General features: G+C 39.7%; 1 protein-coding gene across 11 annotated transcripts in view; it reads left to right on the forward strand.

Annotated features, from left to right (window-relative positions):
* ATP8A2 (ATPase phospholipid transporting 8A2) overlaps positions 1-23,439 on the forward strand; it is a 656,957-nt gene that overhangs the window by 421,270 nt on the left and 212,248 nt on the right. The gene's annotated exons all lie outside the window — the stretch shown is intronic.

Here is a 23,439-nt window from a genome sequence, read left to right on the forward strand (position 1 = left end):
CCAGGAGGTTTCTAGGTCACCCAGTTATTTTTTTCTCTTTACTAGAATGATCAGGACCTGATCTCTTGCTGTATTTCTCATGGAATCTGCAAGTTTCCTGAGCATTCCCTGCCTCCTGGGGCATTTGGGCAAGTTTCCTTGTGTGGAAATGGGAGAGAGAGTGGGGCAGTGGGGAGGAGACCAAGAGGGTAATTCAAAATGAGCTCATGTTCTGTTGGCCAACTACTTTTCAAGATGCTGATTCGATTCCAAGCCAAGTAAGCTTGCTTTCTGGAGGGACTAGGAGGGAAGGTGTGAGCCCAGAAAGAGTTGGAAAAGGTACCTTCTGTGTGCTTTCATCAGGAGGACCAGCCACCTCCTTCTTCCTTCCTAAGCACAGTTCAGCTCTAAAGGTGTCTTTTCAGGTCCTGGGACTAATGGATTTATTTGCAAAGGTGAACCTTTTAGGAAAGCAGGAAGCAGCTGGTCACTCCTGGAGGAAGAGAGAACCATTGTTAATTTCCACTGTGTTTTCAAATCTCATTCTTTTCTGGTCTCTCAATCTTGGCAGAAAATGGTAACCAAGGCAGAGATGGACTTGTTCTGATGCAGTCCCCTAAAACCCTCAATTCCAATAATGTAACAAGTGGTTTGCTAATTTAACTGTGAGCGACCATTTCTCAAATTATCTGCTTCCCCCAACTGAATCTTCCAAGTCAAACATACAGGTTCTTTTTACTTATGCTATAACTAACTGTTCTAGTTTGCTAGCTGCCGGAATGCAACACACCAGAGATGGATTGGCTTTTAATAAAAGGGGATTTATTTTGTTGGTTCTTCAGAGGAAAGGCAGCTAACTTTCCACTGAGGTTCTTTCTTATGTGGAAGGCACAGGATGGTCTCTGCTGGCCTTCTCTCCATGCCTCTGGGTTCCAACAACTTTCCCAGGGGTGACTTCTTTCTGCATCTCCAAAGGCCTGGGCTGAGCTGCAAGTGCTGAGATGAGGAATGCTGAGCTGCTAGGCTGTGCTACATTGCGTTCTCTCATTTAAGCACCAGCCAATTAAGTCAAATGTCACTCATTGCCGCAGACACGCCTCCTAGCCAACTGCAGATGTAATTAGCAACAGATGAGGTTTACGTACCATTGGCTTGTGTCCGCAGCAGCAGAACTAGGTATGCTCACCTGGCCAAGTTGACAACTGAATCTAACTAACACACTAACTGACATCAGAGTAATTTTTGCCTCTTGCTCACTGTGCAAGGCTACTCAGCCGAGTAGGGCAATGACCTGCTCGGAGCCCACCTGGGAAAAGAGATGCATTTTCTAATTTGCACACAGGGGCAGCCCACTTACTACACTGTGTCCTCTAGGGTGGGTCTGTATCTGCATAGAGGATGTTTCTAGTTTCCACAATGCCTTGTGGGTCAGGGGCAGCCCTGGTTGAGCAGGGCTTGGCACTTACTCTCCTAGGGCTGCTCTAGCAAAGTGCCGTAACCTGATAGCTTAAAACAGCATAAATTTATTGCCTTACAGTTCTGGAGGCCAGAAGTTTGCAGTTACGATGTCCTATGTCCATAGAGCTATGATCCCTTTGTACCCTGCAAGGGAGAACCTGTCTTGCCTCTTCTTGGCTTCTGGTGGTCACAGACCATCCTTAACTTTTCTGGGCTGACAGCGGTAACAGTCTCTGCCTTAAAACTTGCATGGCCTCTTCTCCCCAGGTCTGACCACACTTCCCTCTTCTTATAAGAGGCATGCTGGATTAATGGCCCACCCCCACCCGGTCTGCCCTCATCTTAACTAATCCTATCTTCAAACACCCTTTTTCCAAATAAGGTCACATTTATGGGCAGGGGTCAACACTTCAGCATATCTTTGTGGGGACAGTGTAATAAGCAAAGAGCAAAGTCCAGAAAATGGATCTGTTTTTCCTAATTCAAAAGGAATCTCCTTTATGCAAGAAGTCATGTCTGCTCTTTAATAATGATTTTGTAATAAGTTGTATCCCTAGGAAGAAAATATTCTGCAGGGCCTTGAAAAATTGGGAGATGTAATTGCAGTTTCATTCAGTATGATGAGGTTAAAAAACCAATCAATCAAAAAAAATTGCCACAGTTTGTCTTCTTGTGCTGCAGTATTCAACTCAAGAACTTGTAGACATTATTTGCAGTGGATTTTGTAGGTGATCTCTTCTCATTGCCTTCATTTTTACAGTTCCCACTTGCCTCATTTCCTGCATCTTTGATAGGAGTAACTCCTAAATGTCCTTGGGTCACAGATAATTAGTATGATGAACTGAGGTGAAGGAGTGTGGGAATCTCCATTCCTATGTGTCATGCCAGTTTCAGAAGCATTTTAAGCTATGCTAGCCATTGACTTCACAAGATTTCTCAATAATCTGGTTTTCTTCACAATCAGCAAATAACCAATAGTCTAGACTTCTTATCCAAACATTCCATATGAGGCTCCCCTTAGCGATTCTGGAACATCTCTGAGGACCCTTCTTAGACATTTACATGTACTCTCTTGCCTTTATTTATTTATTTATTTATTTTTTACTTCAACTGGGCTGAGAAGAGTACAGTTTTAGTCTTTCCGAAAAAATCTATTTGGAAGTAGGCCTTAAAAGTGCTATATGAGCACCTCAAATTAGTCTTTTAATTGTAACTAGAAAACAGCTAAGTAGTCTTCTGTAACCAGTATTTTTATGTAGTCTTTTGAAATTTTTTTTTAATTGTTTTTAAATCTCTACCACTCTAGGCCCAATTTTCTGTTTAGAACTTCCAGGAGTTCTTGATTTCAAACTCAAGGAAACTAAGCCCTTGACCCAGCCCAGGCTGCTGGAGTGTTGGCTTGCTCCACGGCCACTAGTGCGCGTATGGTAACTGCTATGGCCTCAACGTACACTTCAAATATGATTTAAAAATAGACATGTGATTAAGAAAAGTGCTGCTCGCATGCTCTTCTAGGTTATTTTGAACTACGGGATCAAAGGTGGTTGTAATTTGATTTGCTCATTTGCAAAACATGCTTTTACATTCTAAGAGTAACCTTATAATGAATTGCTAAAGTGTGAATAAATTAAATGCATTACTTATTTCTCTTAAATGGCTTTCTCGTAATTCAAAGAGAAATATTTCACAATCGCCAATATGTTCTCATCTCAAACGTCCTCTAATACAAGAAAATACCAAGTCTCATTTTTAGATGCAGTCATTGAAAAGTACAGTCAAAAAGTGATTTGGCAAATTAAAACTCACACACACACACACACACCCTCTATAACCCTAGCCATTATTATGAGGCTTGTGGAATGATTTGAATTACCAGTAAAAACTGTATGGAAGAGCTATGAGCCTGTGATATAGGACTCTGCTTACTTGGTGTACTTACCCATAAAACTGGCCTTCTCTCTCTAAGGAACACATGGATATATGTTTAGAATGGCAAATTTAATGTTTTATGTTGCCACAAGAAAATTAAAAAAAAACAGGATCATACACAAATCAGGATGCAAGTTATATGTTTACATGTAACATATTAACACACTGAAAAATAAAACGGGATCTTTCTCATGAGAAGCTGATGATTCTCGGCCTGCCTCCCTAGACAGTGGCTAAAGGCTCCCAAACCCTGATATCTGCTGAAAGCCCCATAGTTTTCCTTCACTGCTCTGCTCACCTAGCAGGGTACAGAAATGGGTGGGCAGACCTTAGACTCTGGAGTCCTTGTTGACGATCTGAAAAAACTAACTTAATGCATGGCTTCATTTTACGTTAAACTAAGTACTTTTTTTTGAGGCCTTGCCAGCTGGACCGTAAGTCTCAGAAGGTGAAGCCCTGTGGTGGGCTGGTGCAGACAGCTCATGGGGGGCAAGAAGAGGCTGCCCGAGCTGTGTTGTGCTGGGCGGATGGGCTACCTCTCGCCCTCCCCCAAGTGGGCACATTCTGAGTGGGCTGTGTCGGGCTGGGGGGGATCAAACTAGAAAAGGCAAGGAGAGGGGGGATACGGAACGGCCAGCCAGGTGATCTGAAAAATGACAGGAGTTTCGTCCCCCGCTAAAAGCTGTGATTCCTTTTCCATCCTGGAATAGGCGAGTTGCATGATATAAGCAATTTTGGAAATCTTGTCTGTCCACATAGAGGGCAGATTGGAAGCAGAGAATGTAAATGTCATTTTTAAGCCTGGGGCATAAATCATGACCTTTAGGGGACTCTCTCCCCGTGTCGTTTATAAGCACAAATATAGGCTGATTTCTTAAAACTTTGTTTTTGACACAATGGGAGGAATTTACTTTAGATGCCAGGGTTGGGGGTAGGGAGGTTAGGGAAGGGTTCTGAATAAATTTTTTTAAACTTTGATTGTCATAACATATGTACAACTCAAGATTTCCCATTTTAACCACTGTAAAGTGTACGATGTAGTGGTAATAATGACCTGTGATCTCACAGGATCACACTACTGTCATCAATATCCATTTACTCCAACTTCTCATCACCTCAAGCAGAAACTTGCCCATTAAGCAGGAGCTCCCCCTTTCCTCCTCATTCTGTCCCCTGGTAACTTATAATCTACTTTCTGTCTCTGAAACTTGTTGCTTCTAGGAATTTCACACAGGTGAGGACACGATATTTGTCTTTCTGTGTCTGAGTTATTTTGCTCAACATGCCTCAGAACTTCATTCCTGTTCACAGCTGAATAATATTCCATTGTGTGTAAATATACTACTTTTTCTTTATCCATTCATCTGTTGATAGACTCTTGGGTTGCTTCTACCTTTTGGCTATCGTGAGTAATGCTGCTATAAACATTGGTGTGCGCTTATAAATCTTGAAGGTCTGATGTGATCCTGCTGTGGTATTCCCAAAAGGGAAGGGTTGAGTGGATTCCCCAAAGTACCTACACAATTTAATAAAGTAGGAGTTGGTTTTTCAGAATTTTCCAAAAAACATGTGTAGCCTTGTCAGCATGTTAAGTGCCTGTGGGACATTGTGATTTCCTAAGAAAAAGTTATTTAGGATAAATAAAAATTTTAGTGATAATAAAATTAGATAGAAAAATAATAGGAAATAGGAAAGTTGCTTGAATTTTACCTGCATTTCAAAAAAGTATGATAATGGATCTACTGTAAACTTGGGCCTAACATACAATAGTTCTACCAAATTATCCTTGAAATGGAGGTGAGACTTTGAAATTATAATGAAGATTAGCTGGTGGTTCCTAATTCAGAGAATAACCATAACATATGGACAGAGATGTGAAAAATGGGAATTGCAGAACACTTACAATGTCTACTTAGTTTTGGCAACATATATGAGAAATATTAATGTTTTATTGGGGTCTTAAACTGGTATGGGGTAAGGGCCAGGAAACAGGAGGCATAGAAGTCTGGAAATATCACTCAGTAAGAAAGAGAGATTTTCAGACAAAACGATGTTGGGGCAAAATAAATCCTACCCAACAGAGTTTAGTTGAACCCTTCTTAGGATTTGTCAAAATCTGGCAAACTAGAATAAACAAACATACGGAAGCCTATGCTATATACTATTAAAGCTTGTGAAACAATACTTGCCAGTATTTTATTTTCTGGGTCTGCAAACTAAGAAATGTAAAATGGATTATGATTTTTGTATAAATTGCCACCCTAATCCAACAGTTCTCTATAAATGTGTACTTTGATTTTTTTCTTTTTCTGAAAATATATGCATAGTTCTAATAGCTTAAATACAACATTATTTTTTCTATTGGACCTCTGAGAGGTTGTGGATATTTCATCTGTCAGATGCCTATTGTTGGGAAGATAATTCTGTTCGAATTGCTTGTAGACAGCTCCTTTATCCATTCAACATATGACTCATTTCTTGTTTGGGGAGCCTTGATTTAATATGTTAGTCCACAGAAATTCTGCAGAGTTGGTTAGGCATATTCCAAACTGGCATCTTATAATAACCCAGACTGCATTGTCTTATGGAACTGTATTTCACTTTAAATGCTAGAATAGAGAGAAAATAGAATAAATGTTTTAAGCCATGATGAAAAACTTCATCCAGTGACTTGTCTCCCTCTTGAATGTGAATGAATTAAACATACCTCTAAAAAAATTATGTTTCATTCTTGGCACACGGGAAATCTGATTATGGTGAAAGGCAGAATTACTGAGAGCCCTGCCTTCCTCTCTGGCCTGTGCATCTACCTTGTCAGCGATGGCTTTAGCATTCCTGATATTCGTTATTTGAAGCCTGTAGTGGCAGCCAAGGGGTCAGCGTTAGGGTGGTAATAGGAACGAGGCGCATTGACAAGTACTATGAGCATAGGGACCTTTCTTTAAAGGCTATGGCTTCATCAAATGCGAAGCCAAACATTTCCTATTAAAAGCTTTTTAGGAGAAGAATAGGGATATAGTGTGGTTCTTGTTGCACATGGTTTCATTTCTATAAATTCAATTCAGCACTAGAAAGTTTTGTTGTCAAGGTATATTCTTTGCATAGCTTTTAATGTTAGAATTCTCGTTGCAACTAAAGCCCATTTTAAGAATGAAATGAACTAAACAATCCAAATAATGTTAATTCAGTAATCATGTGTTGACTGACTACTCTGTGGCAGGTGGCGTGTCAGGACCCGGTAAGACCAGGGGTGCCAAGACAAGCTCTGACCCTGCAGGTCGAGTCCCCAGTTTGACAGGGTCAGGAATGAGAAGTGCCCCAGGAGTTGGAAGCTCGGGGGATTCTGCTCATGGGGCCAGATCCATTCCAAGCGCATCCTAGCTTGTAGCATCCATGGTTATCTGGGAGGTTTATATTTCATGCTGATAATTAATGAGCAATCATTCCAAATTTAATATGCTAGAGAAAAAAGTAGGGAAAGACTTTCCATGGGGCAATTTGAAAATGGGAATTAACTAGAAATAGAAGCATTCTGACTGCTTCTCCTCTTGTGTCATGTCAAGCACTGTTGGGTCTAAGAACCCAATGAACAAGACAGACAGAGTCACTGCTCTTGAACCCCACCAGCTACAATCCATCGTGTTCAGTGCTGTCTTCGAGGGAGACGGATTGCACTGAGGACTTTCGGATGTACTTCTCAGCCTTCGTGAGCCAGGGCCTCAGGTTCCCAGGATGAAATGAATTAGGACCTGAAGGATGAGTAGGAGTCGATCTGGTAAAAAGGGGAGAATGGGAGGGTCAGGCCAGGATATCCCAAAGAGGCAAGCCCCTGTCTTTCCCATTTCCCCCTCCCTGCTTATTCCAGCTCAGTGATAAATGTCTGAGTCAGCCGGGCCCTTTCGTAAACAGGGAAGAAATGCAGTTTGCTGGGTTTTGTGTTTCAGTAGGAAGATGGCTGCAGAATCAGACATGTGCTTAGGAACGTTTGTTTACAAAGCTGGGAGTCTATTAGCAAAAGGTGTGTGTGAGAATGAGAAAGAGAGACGATGAGATTCTTATAGAGCCAGAGAAATATTAGCAGGCTGGAGGGATTCCCCTACAAGATACGCAATCACTTTGAACTTCATGAAAACAGTCTCTTAGTGCCGTTTACATGTGGTAGTGTATGGTTTTTAATGATGTTTTTGCAGCTGTCTTACCTAAAAGGATCATTATAAAGACCCAGCATTTTTTTAAAAATGTATTTAAGCACTGATGGCTTTAAAATGAAGTCTCTGAAACTCTATGAAATGTTTAAATCTCCCTGGAATACAAAAAAGTACAAATCTAAAACCAGAGTGACGCAAAGGCCTTCCAGGACTCCAATGAACTCCTGTCCCTAGAATTCCCCACTTCCTCCGCGCCCTGTTCCTGCTGCAGAAAGAAATAAAATTCAATTCCAGCAGCCCGGCTCCCTCACCTTGTGCATTAACACTCACATATTCCCCTCTCCTTCCTTCCTTGGGGTCCTGCAACATTCGTAGACAGTGCCCGCCTGTATTAGTGCCAATTGCTTTTAAGGGTCCCAACATCATTTTTATTTTCCAAATTGGTTATGACTTCCCATTTCTTTAAGACTTTGTCCTCTTCAATGCTAAGTAAACTGATGGCCCATTGGATGCATTTGAGGAGAGGCCGGGGGGCACATAGCAATCTGCTGAGTGTTTTTGTGTCCTCTCAAATCGAAGAAAAGATTACTTAGGTAGCATATTATATTATTTGTCTTTCCTTGAAGGAAATGCCTTTCTTATCTAGCTTAAATCTTTCCTGAGATAATTTTCATGTGTGTTCACATATAGCCTCTAAGTATTAGAAGATTAATTTATATTCTAGCTTGTTTAACCTCCTCTTTTGAGGGGGAATAAAAAGGATAGTTTTAATTTCATTCCTTAAACTCATTCCTGTCTTACTCTTATATTTTTTGCTGGAACTCTCAAATAGGTTTTCAGCCTTGTGAAAATGATTTTATCAATTAGATTTTTTTTCTCCTGGTTTTTCTTGCCAGTTGGTACTGCTCCCTGCGTTTCTTCCTGTTCTTTCTTCTGCCAGGAGGAATCTTTGTCCTTTAATTTTGTAAATTAATTTTATGACCGTGTATGAGCATACTTACACGAGATCATGCCTGCCTGTCGACTTTTCTCTCTGTGCACCTAAATAGCACCCTCTGACCCATGTGGATTTCAGGGACCTTTGATTAATTATGTTTGAAACCCTAAGATCATGAATGGAATAATCATAGACTGTAGATAAAGCAGTGGGACAGCTGAAAGAGCGTCTTTTGTCGCAGATGAGGGAGAAGACAAGGTGAAGGAGACAAAGGGAATTTCCAAAATATCTGCTCCCATGCTGGAAAGATTTTCCCTTTGTTTCATGATCCTACATGCACTCGGAGAGAATCAGAAACAATTTCTTCTGTTCTGCTTGTTTTCTCTAAACCGGTCACTCGGATTTTAGGAAAGAGATCTATTTCAGCCCATAGTTTTAGGATACCTTTAAATGTACAAGTAAAATGCAATTGTTTCTAATAGGCAGTTCATCTATCTTTTTCTTGCACATATGAATTTGTTGCCTTTGACCTTCAGTTAAAATAGCTTCTCTTTAGAACACAGCAAGAGGCTCATCTCTTCTCTAGTAAGTTTCTGTTCATCTTAAGGGGTAAATAATCTCCACTGCATGCTGACAACTCATTTGAGCTGCTATATCAGTTTCCCAGCAGATGTCAGGGGAATTTAGAGTGTCCTTCACTCCAATTCCAAGGCCTCAGCAGAGCAAGTAGACTATTTAAAGACGGCTTAAGCGCAGGCATGATGTGTGTGCTTTCTTGCCTCATTTTTTCAAACTGAATGAAGGCAAAAGTTGATTCATTCTCTTAAATACTGCTTGTCCCTCCAGAGAATGCCAGTAAAAGAATATTGATTAAAATATTGATCTCTTTTATCCAGGGATTATAGGATGAGGTTTATGATTGCTACTCTAACTAAGCTGCTTGTTGTTTTTGATAACCTTTTTTTGTCAGCCCCTTGCCAATTTGAAAGTTGTTTTTTTCCCAACATTAGCCATTAACCAAAAGCTTTTATCTCCTCATTAGCCTCATTTTAGAGGTTTCCTTTACTCCTTCAAAGGAATTCATTAGTATGCTCTGCAGTTCTCTCTCTTTTTTAAAGTATCATTTACATATAGTAAAATTAACCCTCTTTAGTGTCGAGTTCTGTGAATGTTGATAAACATGTCCAGTCATGGAACCACAACCAAAATTGGATATAGAACAGTTCCATCACTCCAAAAAATCCCCTTAACCCTATACCCAGCCCCTGGCAGCCACCAGTGTGTCTTCTGTCCTTACAGTTTTGCTTTTCCAGAATGTCATATAAATGAAATTACGGAGTGTGTGGTCTTTTGATTCTGACATCTTTCACTGAACATAACACATTTGAGAGTCATTCAGGTTATTGCAGGCATCAGTAGTTCATTCTCTCTTTGTTGCTGAGTGCTCTTCCATCGTATGAGTGTGCCCCAGTTGATTTATCCATTCTCCTGAGGAAGGATATTTGGACTGTTTCTTACTTTTTTTTGCGATTATGAATAACTCTTCTTTAAACACCCATTTGTTTGCTTTTGTAGGCACATAAGTTTTCATTTTACTTGGTAAATACCTAGGAATGGGATTTGCAGTCATGTGGTACGTGTATGGTTTATTTCCCTACATCTGTATATCTTCTTTGGTGAAATTTTTTATCATATTGCCAATTGTTGACAATTATTCAAATCTTTTATAGTATTGCCTATTGTTGACAATTATTCACTCACTGAAAAGTCTAGAATTTTCCCCTAGAGAGAACAGTCTACACCAGTGTATTGCAGATGACTAGTAGATTCTCCTATTTAATGTTCCCAGAAAATTTGCTTTTTAAATTAAATGTTCCTTTGTAGTCAACCCAAGCCCCAGTTGCTTGCTTATTAAACCTAATGAATATCCATTTTCATTTCAGGCAGCAAATGAAGGACATAGTTTTGGGTGTTTGAATTGCTCTTGTAGTCGTACTCCTGATTCTCTGTACCACGTGGGTTAGCATCAAAAGCAGGAGGAGAAAGGAGCATTAGTGTTCTCTCCTTCCCCTTCTTGTTCCTGTTTTCCCAACTTTAGCTACATAAGGGAAAGCTGGGCAAGAACCTTGCCCCAAGTTCCTCTAGCACCATAGCAGCTGCCCAGGCCTGCTGCCCTGCTGGTATGGTTTATACCAAACCTTTTCACAAAGGTTTGGGAGTTCTGGAAGCCCAAGACCTGGTGACCATGAACCAGTGGCCAGAAACTCACTGGATTCCTGGGAATATCTTAGTGTGAGGAAGGGCTTGCCTACAATTTCACTGGGCTTTGATAATAATAAAACATGATGATGGGGAAGAGTGAGTTGGACTAATGAGTGACTCCTACCCAGCCCTTCCTGTGGGAGGAGAAACAGCAGGGGCTCCCAGACTGGTCTTCTCCTACAACTACTGCCGTTCACTGTCACACATGCAGGGAGCATGATGGTAGAGGGCAAGGCTCTGGAACAGACCACCTGAGAGACTGACCCTCCAGTCCAAGCCATACCTCCTAACCTCTCTCAGCCTCAGTTTCCCCATCTGCAAAATGAGGATAAAAATATCATAGCTTAATGGATACGGAATTTCTATTTGAGGTGAAGAAAAAGTTTGGATTATGGGATGTTGGTGATAGAAGCACAATATTGTGAATATAATTAATACCACTGAATTGTATAATTGAAAGCAGTTAATAAAAAGCTTTTTAAAGTACACACATCATAAATTTGTGAGGATTAAATGAAATCATGTGTGTGGAGACTTTTTTTTTTAACATGTTGTCAATCGCATAGTAAGCTTTCAAATTTGCCTTTCGCATTGTTTCAGGACTTTAATATTTAATGAGCCATAGCATTATAGCATTGTTAAGGGTTCGAGATCTTCTAGTCCAAACCTCCTCCCAGTGCAGGAATCTTCTCCCCATAATAGCAGGAGTCATCTACGCTCTGCTGGAAAGCATGCAACTCTGAACAGTCATGAAAGAGCAAAATCTGTAACAGTCACCCTGGCGAAAATAACCATGATTCCATGATTTGCTTAGTTCCTGTCTGTGCATTGCCAGTAATTGAGGTGCTCATAAATCATTGTACTCCAGTTGTGTGGTCACCTGTTCTTCTCACATCATCTCTGGCCTAATCTTCTCCACTGACCCAGGGTGGTGTTCCACCAGAGCCCTTGAAGTTCAGAAACTTCTGAGTTGCATCATGAGCGGTTAAATGAAACACTAAAATTGACATGCTGGTTCCTTGATAATCCAGCCTGTGAACAGTCCCTTTGGCCTTTGCCTAGATTTCTCTAGAAGGAATCCATGTGAGAGTGGCTCCCTTTGTTCCAAAAATTTTGCTGTTTTCTTTCCAAGCAACCCATCTCAAGCTGACTTGAGACTGGTTCTCCAGGATGCACTGGATCAAATCACCTGCCTGCTCTAGTGGCCAAAAAAGACAGTGCCTGCAATTATCTGCTTATTAGCTGGTAGTACCATTTCCCCTCTCTCTGAATTCAACCTTGTAGTGATTATGCTACCGACAAAGATAATGCTGTTGCTTTCACAAGAGTAAAAGTATTGTAGGAACAACTGAAGCCTTAAAGGAGTTCAGTGAGTTACCCCTCCCTTTAGGGTGCTTTTCAAATTCACCTGCTCTGGAACATGCCGTCATAAGAGCAAGCAACAATGAAATACATGTTGGCAGTAGTAGGAGTTAGTATGAAAATAGGAAACAAAGGTTTCCTTGACTCTTATTGTTCTTTTTTTGCTAAGTATATTTTAAACCTATAAAATCTAGAAGTATTTTGTATGTGCTGATTTTTTGTTGTTAAGACTTAAAAGAGAAGCTAACCTAGCTACTGTCTGTTTGCAGAAATTAAGCAAAAGCCATTGTCTGTGAGTGTACATGTGTGTGCTAGTTATACCAGAACCCAAACTGTTTAAACTAATAAATTTTTAGAGCAGTGTCTGTTCTCTTTCTGCCCATGAGTAATGCCAATAAATTCAATATAAAGAACTGAAAATGAAGAAATAAAATAAGTCAGTATTCACCCTTGAGCTATAAAAAGTTGATAATCAGAAACCTCATGTAACCGATGTACTATCATCAGACATTGCGTATAATCAAGGTGTATTTTCTGTGCAATTCAGATATAAAAATTTAGTTTTTAGTGATTTAAATTAACTGAAGTCCATGGATTGCATTAGGGTTCACACTCTAACTTGTACAGTTCTATGGTTTTACAAATACATTATGTCCTGTATCCTTTATTGCAGTATTATACAGAATTGTTTCACTGCCCTAAAAATTTCCTGAGCTCCACCTGTTCATCCCTCCACCTCTGTCTCTGAACCCCTGGCAACCACTGATCTTTTTACTTTCTCTATGGTTTGCCTTTTCCAGAATGTCATGGAGCTGGAATCATGCAGTATGTAGCCTGTTCAGTCTCCTTCTTTCACTTAGCAAGATGCATTTAACATTCCTCCATGTCTCTTCATGGCTTGATATCTCATTTATTTTCATTCCTTCATAATACTCCAGTGTATGGCTGTGCCACAGTTTGTTTATCCATTCACTTAAAGGGCATCTTGATTGTTTCCAATTTGGGGGAACTATCAATAAAGCTATAAACACTCATGTATAGCCGTTTGGGTGGACATCAGTTTACAGCTCCTTTGGGTAAATACCAGGAGCATGCTTGCTGGAGCAGTTGGTAAACTTGTGGTTAGCTTTGTAAGAAACCACCAAACTCTCTTCCAGATTGGTTCTACCACTTTGCATTTTCTCCATCATTGAATGAGATTTCCTGTTGCTCCATATTCTTGCTGGCATTTGTTGTACTCGGAATTGGAGGTTTTAGCCCTTCTAGTACAGACAGTTAATTGCCTTGGGCATATTTTATCCATTGTTTTCCATGTGCTTCTTTATCTGCTCAGACCTTTAAGGCCCTGTTCAAATGCCCTTGTCTCCATGAAATCCACACCAACTTCCTGCCCATTTCAGCTCTTTGCTTCTCTAAACTTCTTATGACCTACATTGCAAAAGGTACCTTTTGAAGGGACACAGTTCACTCTATTACAGTTGGTTATGAAAGATGTGGCTAGAACTCCAGGGTAAGAGAAAGCTGGGTTTATGTTAACGAGACCTTGTACATGTGCATAAGGAGTTTGAGTTCTGGCATTTCAAGCAGGGTAGCAGTGATGTGGTGACCTTTGTGCTTCCGGAAGATCCTTCTGTACTTTGATGGCTCACGGTAGAGTGGCAGATTGTATTTTCCAAAGACGGCTGTACCAGTATAGATTATATCCCCCATGCTCTCTATTAGTGTGTCTCTAACACTCCTCCCACCAAGCGGCCAGGTCTGTGATCTCAGTCCTTGAAGCCGGGAAGACCTTTGTAACTGCTTCAAGCAAAAGATACCGAGTGACTTTTGAGTTGGGGACATAAGAGGCAATTCTCTTAGTCTCATGGGACACGCACCCTGGGAACCCTGCCATCATATTGTAGGAAGCCCAGGCCATATGTTTTCTGCCCAGCAAGTCCTACTTAAGTCTCAGCCAACTGCCAGCATCAACTGCCGGACACGGGAATGAGCCTCCTTTCCAGTGATCCCCGCTCCCGGCCTCCATGTGTTCCCAGCTGATGTGAGCGGAGTAGAGATGAACTATCCCTGCTGAGTCAGCTTAAATTGCAGATGTGTGAGCAAAAGTAATGTTGTCATTGTTTTAAACCACTAGGCTTGGCGGTAATGTTTTAAGCAGCCATAATAACCAGGAAAAAAAAAGTTCTACTGATTTTCATCAGAAAATAACTGTTGAATATTCTATCAGGACAATCAGTTTCTCTGTCTGTTGGTTGATGTACCTTTGAGTCAGTTTTGAGGGATCCAGACAGGGTGTTTGTGCATGTAACCAGAAATTTAAATGCACAAGATGGCAAATTTATCCTAAAGGAACATAGCTGTGAGGAGATTTTAAACAATGGAGTTCAATGACCAGGAACCAGACCAGCTGTCCACTCCCCCCAGGACAACCTACTTTTATTATACTGCATTCACCTGGACTTAACTCCAACACTGAAATGATCCAGTTTGCTGATAGCAAAAAGAAAAACAAGATTTTCCTCTTGTTCATAGCAGTTAAAATTTTCTACTCTTAAGCCAATTTTAGAAAACCAAATTGGGCCTAACATTGAAAAGCAGGATTTTTTTATTTTATGTTTGTTTGCAGGTGGCAACACTCTGAATTTTTTTCACTTTTAAAAACAGTCCTGCTCTCCAATTCTTTGAGTAAACTTGGTAACTGTGCCAGTTCTTTATATTCTGTGGTCCACCCATCTTCTCATGGTCCTTGAATCCTCAGAGGTTCATTGGAGTCATTTTGGAGACAGATGTGGGAAGAGAAGATAATCTTTACCCATATGTCATCCTTACCTCTCCTCTATTAAACTTCTAGATGTGTTTGCTACTTGATTGGATTGTTTGTGAGATAGGGGCTATTGGGAGGGAGAACAGAGGCTTGTAAGTAATTGGTGAGTTTAAATAGATGTTCTGATAGCCATAGTGGCATGTTTTCAATTAAAAAGAAAAGAGAAGTATGAATTGAAAATGGTTGTTTAGTTCTCTCTCCACCCTGTTGGGGTGGCTGAACACATGATACCCTACACGAAACAGATGACATGACAGTATTTTATTAGTCACTTATACTTACAGCCTGTAGGGAGTGGGGGAGGGACACCACACGCCTTTCAGGGCTATATGTGGGCTGTACCTTGGTGCAGAGCGAACCAGCAGGGGCTATGGGAGCCAGGCTTTGTAGTAATAAGAGGGTGAAGTAGCTCCCGATTCTGAGAGGAGGGTGATTGGCTTATTTGAATAATTCTGAAGGCTGGCAGGGAACCAAAACCCATTAGATTAAGGACTGGCTTATGGAGGAACTATCTGGATGGGGACCTTTCCTGCTCAGTGTAGGGCATATCTGGTGAGAGCAAGGGTACTCATGGCTAGACTAATGGGGCCTTGTGAGAATCAAAGATGTCAAGGCAATACTTGAAATTACGCCTTACAATACAATGTTCAGCCACTTAGGTAAACAGTTGGCAGTTTCTCATAAAGCTGAACATACCTTTACCAGATGTAGTGGTTTAAAGTTTTTTGTACCCCAAACAAACATGTTATTAAATCTAATCCATTATTGAGGGTGTAAACCCGCTACTTCAGTTAAGGTGTAACCCACCTCAATTAGAAATAGTCTTAATCCTCTTTCTGGGGTCCTTTAAAAGAGAACGTAAATTCATACAAAGAGAAGAAAGCCACAGGAGCTTTCTCCTGAAAGCCACTAAGCCCAGAAGGGAAGGGGGAGACCAGCAGACATCCTTGTGTGCCTTGCCATGTGGCAGAGGAGCCAAGGATCGCCAACAGCCAGTCTTCAGGGAGAAAGCATCACCTTGATGATGCCTAGATTTGGACATTTTCCTGGATTCTCACCTTAAGCAAATAAATTCTCATTGTTTATGTTCAACCCATTTCATGGCATCTACTTTAAGCCGCCTAGGAAACTGAAACATAATCCAGCAGTCCCACTTCTAGAGAAATGAGAATTTATCTTCACACCAAACCCTGTACCTGGATTAAGGTTTATAATGGATTAATTCATAATCTCCCCAAACTGAAAACAACTCCTATGTCCCTCAACTAAGTCTGTGTTATCCATACAATGGGAACTAACACAGCAATAAAAACGCAGCAACTATTGATGCAACACTGTGTTATTGTATCCAACTGCATTATGCTAAATGAAAAAACCTAGACTCAAAAGACTACAGATGGTATGATTTATATGAAGTCTTGAAAAGACAAAACTATGGGGGTAAAAACCATATCTGTGGTGTCCAAGAGCTTAGAGTATACAGAGAAAGAGTGGCTACAAAAGGGGACGAGGGAATTTTGGAGGTGATGGAGCTATTTTATATCTTGATTACAATGGTTATGTGATTATATGCCATTGTTAAAACTCATCAGACTTTATAGCAAAAAGGGATAATGTATTTGCATACAAATTGTGTCTAAAAAATTCAACAAAAAGGAGAGATTCCAGTAATTGCTTCTTGATATTTGAAACCATCAAGTGCCTAATAACCAGAAGTGTCCTTATTTACATTGAATTAGTTTCTCCCCATCTCTCTTCCTTTCTCCTTCCTCTCCCTGTTTCTCTTTCCTTCTTTCACATAACTCACAAAAACCCAGACACATTTTTAAAATAATTTTGGTTTTTTGTTTGTTTGTTTGTTTGTTTTTGCATGGGCAGGCACCGAGAATCGAGCCCAAGTCTCCGGCATGGCAGGCGAGAACTCTGCCTGCTGAGCCACCGTGGCCCGCCCTTTATAATCATTTTTATGAGATTTGTGGAATTCTTTCAACTCACACCTAATATCAGTCCCTTGTTTGTGGTCTCTAATGGCTAGGCCTGTTAAGGTGCCATCCAACCATAGCAAAGTTCTGATTCAAGTAATAGGACTGTCATCAGGATATTGGCTCTATACCTTATAAACCTGGGGAACATTTGCTCAAAGTAAGTTTGAAGGATGCAACTTAAGCCTGGAGAGGTTATGCCTATATGAAGAGTTGCAAGCAATTTTCTTCCATTCTACTTTCTCATTCTTGAGGGATTAGATGATGTGAGGGTATTTGAGCTAGGACTCTTCGATGTACCACTTGGCCATCAAACTATATCCTGCATTACTTTTCAGTTGTAATTAGAAGATAATTAAAATGCTCATGTTTCTTTACATTTCCTTAACCTTCAAAAATGTATATTATAGTAAATCATAAGCTACCTCTCATAAATGCAAAGACAGACCTTGTGTGCCCACATTTAGCATATTTAGTCAGTTTCTTTTCCATACCTACTCAATGAAAGCTGAATAAATTTCTTTGGGATGACAGATTGTCAGTACATTGACATAGATTGTTTCAGATGCATATTTTTAGTGGAAATGAATAATTTTTAAATAAGCATTTCTCAGAAATATAAGATTACTTTATATTTTAGGAAAAGAATTGTTATTCCATATGTCAAACTTACGGAATTTCCTTTTACCTTCTGGGATTAGAGTCAACCTAATTAATAATTATTTAGCAAGTATTTTGCAAAAATTAAAAAGAAATTTAGTGTTTTCAGGAGAGCATTCTAATGTCTGTTGGAACAGAGCTGTTGATTTGTGCTGAATAAAAACTGAAGACATTTATCTCAATTCTTCTTGGCCCAAGAGAAAGAAAACAGATTAATTAGGAATAGCTGAGAATGAGTTTCCTCTATTGCATTTTAGTAAGTAGGTAATGTTTGAGAAAGAAGAACTTCTCAGAATTTTGTAGAAGGAGAGAGTAATTGCTTCTTGTGTGTTTTTAAGATTGAACTAGAATCTGGAGTTCAGACGACACTATTTCCCAAGCTTATTTATTTTAAGAACTATATTGACATCATAGGATTTTGGTTTCCTAAGAAGATTTTATTAAGAATATAGGCTAAATTATGTGATTATGACCTAGTTACTAGCTGAAAGCATTGAAAACATTCAATAAGAAGCTTGTGGATATTGTTTTCTTTATCTCTGAACCCAATTGGGATGATTCCTTCACTGTGTGCAAGCTATGATGACTAGAGATAGGAACGGAGAGCAGGAAACATGCTGAGCTCCTTTTGACTTAGGAAAGGACCAAGCTGGTTCTGCCAAGGATAAAATTAGTTGGAGACCTAACCAGCCAGAGCTGTTTCCACACTGGAGAGAATAGGTCTAGCACCCTACAGGGACTGTCTTTAATCTTCAGCTCTGGACCAAGGAATTGTATTCTTCATACTCATTTGACATGGCCGTTGCGCTACTTGATAACATTGCCTGCTGGAATCCTCAGCTTGACTCCTTTGAACCCAGAAGAAATCTTTAAAGACCCAGGAATTAAACTGTTGGGGTTTAATTTTACGCAGAAGAGAATATAGTTTAGGTTTTCTCTGGAAAATAATTAAAAGCTGTAGGGGACCATGAGTCCTTCAACAACTACCAACCAACAACATAGGTTCCTTAGTGTGATTGTTATTGGTGCTTGAATGGGGAAATCCACACCCATGTCCTATGAGAATGAGGACCAGACCCTACAGACGTCTAGCCCTGTGTGACTGGCCTCACCAGTGAGATTGAAAGACTTCTCTTCCTACCCCAATCCATTCTGACACTCACATGATCGCCAGAAAGGAGGCAACTTTCTCTCCATAGTAGAAGGAAGTCTCAGTTCTTTAGTCCCATAGCAATTATCAGAATTTTAAAAAAGAAGCTAAGAATGGTGTTCTAGTTTGCTAGCTGCCAGAATGCAATGTACCAGAAATGGAATGGCTTTTAAAAAGGAGAATTTAATAAGTTACTAGTTTACAATTCTTAGGCCAAGAAAATATCTCAATTAAAACAAGTCTATAGTAAGGTCCAATCTAAGGCATCTAGGGAAAGATACCTTGGTTCAAGAAGGCCGATGAAGTTCAGGGTTTCTCTCTCAAGTGACAAGGCACATGGTGAACACAGTCAAGGCTTCTCTCTCACCTGGAAGGGTGCATGGTGAACACAGCGTCATCTGCTAGCTTTCTCTCCTGACTTCTGGTTTCATGAAGCTCCCCAGGAGGCATTTTCTTTCTTCATCTCCAAGGGTCACTGGCTTGTGGACTCTGCTTCATGGTACTGCAGTTCTCTGCTCTCTCTGAATCTTCTTCCTTCTCCAAAATGTTTCCTCTTTTATAGGACTCCAGAAATTTATCAAGACCCATCCAAATGGGTGGAGACATGTCATCACCTAATCCAGTTTAACAACAACTTTTGATTAAGTCACACCTCCAGGAAGATGATCTGATTACAGTTTCAAACATGAAGTATTGAATGGGGATTATTTTGCCTTTACAAAATGGGATTTAGATTAAAACATGGCTTTTCTAGGGGATATACATCCTTTCAAACCAGCACAAATGGTAACAAATCAAAGAATGGATTAATCCAAAGAGAAGACTACGAAAATGAAATTAATGGTATATATTTGCAGATACAGGTGCCATTCACAGCTGTATCCCTTGCCTAAGGAGTACCCTTGGTTTTAGCCTTTGTCAAGTCCTCTTTTTCAGGCTAAAGGTAATGTGGGCAGGGGATTCTTTAAAATCATATTGTGGTAATATATAAAATAAATATATACATGTGTTATATATATATATATACACATAAAATACATACATATATATACACAACACATAAAATTTACCATCTTAACCATTTTTAAGTGTACAATTCAGTGACATAAAATACATTCATAGTGTTGTGCAGACACACACACTCCCATCTGTTCCCAAAGTTTCTTTTTCTTTTTCTGCCTGGGCCAGCACCAGGAATTGAACCCAGGTCTCTGGCATGGCGGGCGAGACCTCTGCCTGCCAAGCCACTGTGGCCCTGTTTCCAAAGGTTTTAGTCACTCCACATGGAAACTCTATTGAGTAGTAACTCACCATTCTTCTTCCCCCAGTACTTCGCAGCCTCCAGTGTACTTTCTGCCTCTATGCATTTGCCTATCCAAGATATTTCATAGAAGCAGAATAACATGTATCTGGCCTTTTATGTCTGGCTTCCTTCTGTTAGCACAGCGTCCTCAGGGTTCCTGCACATGGCAGCATGGGTCAGAACTCCATTCCTTTCTGTGGATCGGCCACTTTCTTTTCCTTTTTGGTGGGATCACTTTTAAGTCGTATGTACAGTTGCTGGGCTTTGTGTTCAAAAATATGGTTACTGAGTATTTTTAATGACCAAAAGAAAGCTTTGTTAAGGTAAATAATGACAATGTTTTATACCATATAAACTCAACTATGCAAATACATGTGCATGTAAAAAAGAATAGAAGGACATGAATATATGTGCCTATGTATGTTTGGGTAGTAAATTTTCAGATGAATTTTCCCTCTTTGTGTTTTACAGAATATTTTTATGTTCTGAAGTGGTATATTGCTTTTATAACCATAAAAATGTCATATTTTAATGTATATGTGTGTCTGTATAGATACTACAATGAAAAGGGTTAAGAGAAACACAAGCAGATGTTACAGCTGGTGTGCATATTAAAAGCAAAACACCACCACACAGAAGATATGACTACACAGAAACAAAAGTGGGCCATTGCAACAAAAAGTGGGATATTATGGGAAAAAGTGTCACTTAATGAATCTTAGATTATCAAAATGCCTTTTGTTCTCAAGAATTTTCACATATTTATTTATAAATAGTTCCCTCAAAAAGATAAATGCTATCAAGTAAGTTTTTAAATAGTGCTCTCAGCAGGTTTTCATGAACTGTCTCTTTAAGTGTCGCAAATAGACATTGGATAGTTTGTGCCGTTGTATGAGTTGGGATTTAGAAATATCAAAATAATAATAAAATTCATTACAAGTTCAGGATAAACAAAAATAGCCCTGTTGCAAGATCTATTATTTTAATTCATTTCAGTTTTCTTTCTCCAGTTTCAGGTAGAATATTCATCAAATGTTGAGATTGTACCCAAGCACAGCTTAGCTCCCATTGAAGTCAATAGTGTTGTGTTGTCTTGAGTTCTTAGATATTTAGTGTCTTTTTGTTATATAAGTGTATTTGTCTATGTGAAAGTTTACATTTAAGTAGTAATCAATAGTAAATTACAAGTGTTTAAGAGACACTTTCATCCAAATAAAGCTTTTTTGCTGACTAATCTAACTTGAGGGAAACTATTTCATCTGCAGTTATATAGTCTATATAATTGTCTATGAAGCATTTAATGGTACATATGCACATTTTACTAGAAAGGAGAGATAAGTTGTCTTAGTACCAGAGGTTTTATTCATGTTAGGTTCTCTTTATTCAGGTTGGGTTCCATTCTTTATTATATTATTAAGTTCTGGAGGTTCCCACCAAGTTTCCTTTAATGATATTTTTTATAGGTGGGGTCTTCAAGGGCCTCTTAGCTCTTTCGGAGCAAGTTTATTATTCATAATGGCATATTTTAAAGGGCACATGTTTAGATGGCCTTAAACATTCCTTGTGGAATTTATAAAAATTAAAGGTCTTGATGTTAATTGTAGAATTAGCAAATTGATTCTCTTTGAGGTAGAATCCATGGAAAGGGTACCCAGTTTAAATTTGACCCATTTTGAGATATGTAAATTTTTTGGATAATTTATACAGATTGGATCTGTATCCAATAGTAATGAATCCCTTTTTGGGTTTTGTTGTTAATTTTGTTTCAATAATTCTTTAACTCTTTTTCCCTTGTGTAATGTTGCTTAGCTATGACTTCCTCAATGCAAGTTTCTTTTGCTCCTTAGACTATCTCCAATTGATTAAGGTTACGAATGACCACCATGTCCAGACTGAAATTAAGCCATGTTTGCTTTATGTTCACTGCAACAGTAGTTGTTCTCCACATCATAAAATGATCAGTGATTCATGTAACTCTGAAAATCCCACTGGGAAGCATCTGTTACTTGTGGGAAATGTCACCTAGTACTCGAAGAACTTTCTCAGCTTTCTATATGCGTATCTAGGAAGGACATGGGAACAGAGCACGATGGCATCTATGTTTGGTGATTTGTATTTATTGCAGAAGTCTTGTGCTTTGATGGAAGCCTTTTATCCAACTAGCCTATCAAAAAGAAAGGTTTGTCTGTATAGATTACTTTTTATAAATATCCCCTCCTTTCTGGAGAAAGACTATATTAAACAGTTTTAGTTGCTTAGTAAGAAAATAATACGAAATTGCTGTCCATTACAATGGCACTGGTAGGCTAGGAGATTCATAAAGGCTTAGCTTTACAAGGAAGAACTAGAAGACAGGACTGTTTTGCAATGCAAAATACATGAGTTTTAGATTCTAGCTCCAGTTGTATAATCCTGTACTTCACTGTCCTAATTATTATAAAATGGGCATTAATTGACTTCACAGGATAGTTATGACTGGAATTAACCTATGAGGTGCTACCAGAGTTAACCACAGGACAGTTGGGGGAAGGTTTTGTTTATTATGACAGATGACTCTCACTTAAAGATAATGCTAAACGAGGCTCCTCACTGAAGGGCATTTGCAGGCTGGAATGGAGAAAGGAGTATATGCAACCGCATACGGTTCAGAAGGAGAAACCCTCTCTCTCACCACTCGGATTTCTCTGTGTATTTTTAAGGGCTCCCTTCCCTGGAAGCATACCTCCGAGTCAGGCATTTCAGCTGTATTACAGAAGGCTTTATAAGAAGCCCTCAGGACAGAGAAACATTGTGAAGTAACAAAATACCATTTTTCTCCTTTTGACCTGATTGCTAAACAGTGGCTTTTCTTCCTGAAAACAAAATTTGGATATTTCCAAAAGAGCATGCAGATGCTCAGGAAAATGTAATACGTTTTGTAAAGGAGGTTAAGAAGGTGAAATATTTTCTGATGATTCATTATGTTCTGCAATAATCTTAGTAACAATAACAATATTAGTTACTGTCATTTATCGAGTCCTTTTATGCACCATCCACTGTTTTAGGCCCTCACACTTACTGACTTACTGTCCACCATTCCCTGCTAGATGGTCATTATCTGATATGGGGTGAATTGTGACCCCAAAAAGATCCATGCAAGTCCTAACCCCCAGTCCTGTGAATTTGACCTTATTTGGAAATAGGGTCTTTGAAGACGGGATTAGATGAGATGAGGCCAAACAGGATTAGGGTGACTGATGTCCTATTAAGGAGAGGAAATCTGGACATGACACGGGGCAGACACGTGAGAAGATGGCCATGTGAGGCCACAGCAGTGACTGGGGCGATGCATCTACGTACCCAGGTCTGCCAGGGCTGGCCAGCAGGCACCAGCAGCTGGGAGAGCCCGCCAAGGATGTTCTGCGAAGATTCAAGGGCAGCGGATCCTGCCGACACCTTGACTTCA

The sequence above is a fragment of the Tamandua tetradactyla genome, chromosome 4, assembly GCF_023851605.1.
Source record: "Tamandua tetradactyla isolate mTamTet1 chromosome 4, mTamTet1.pri, whole genome shotgun sequence".
Lineage (NCBI taxonomy): Eukaryota > Metazoa > Chordata > Mammalia > Pilosa > Myrmecophagidae > Tamandua > Tamandua tetradactyla.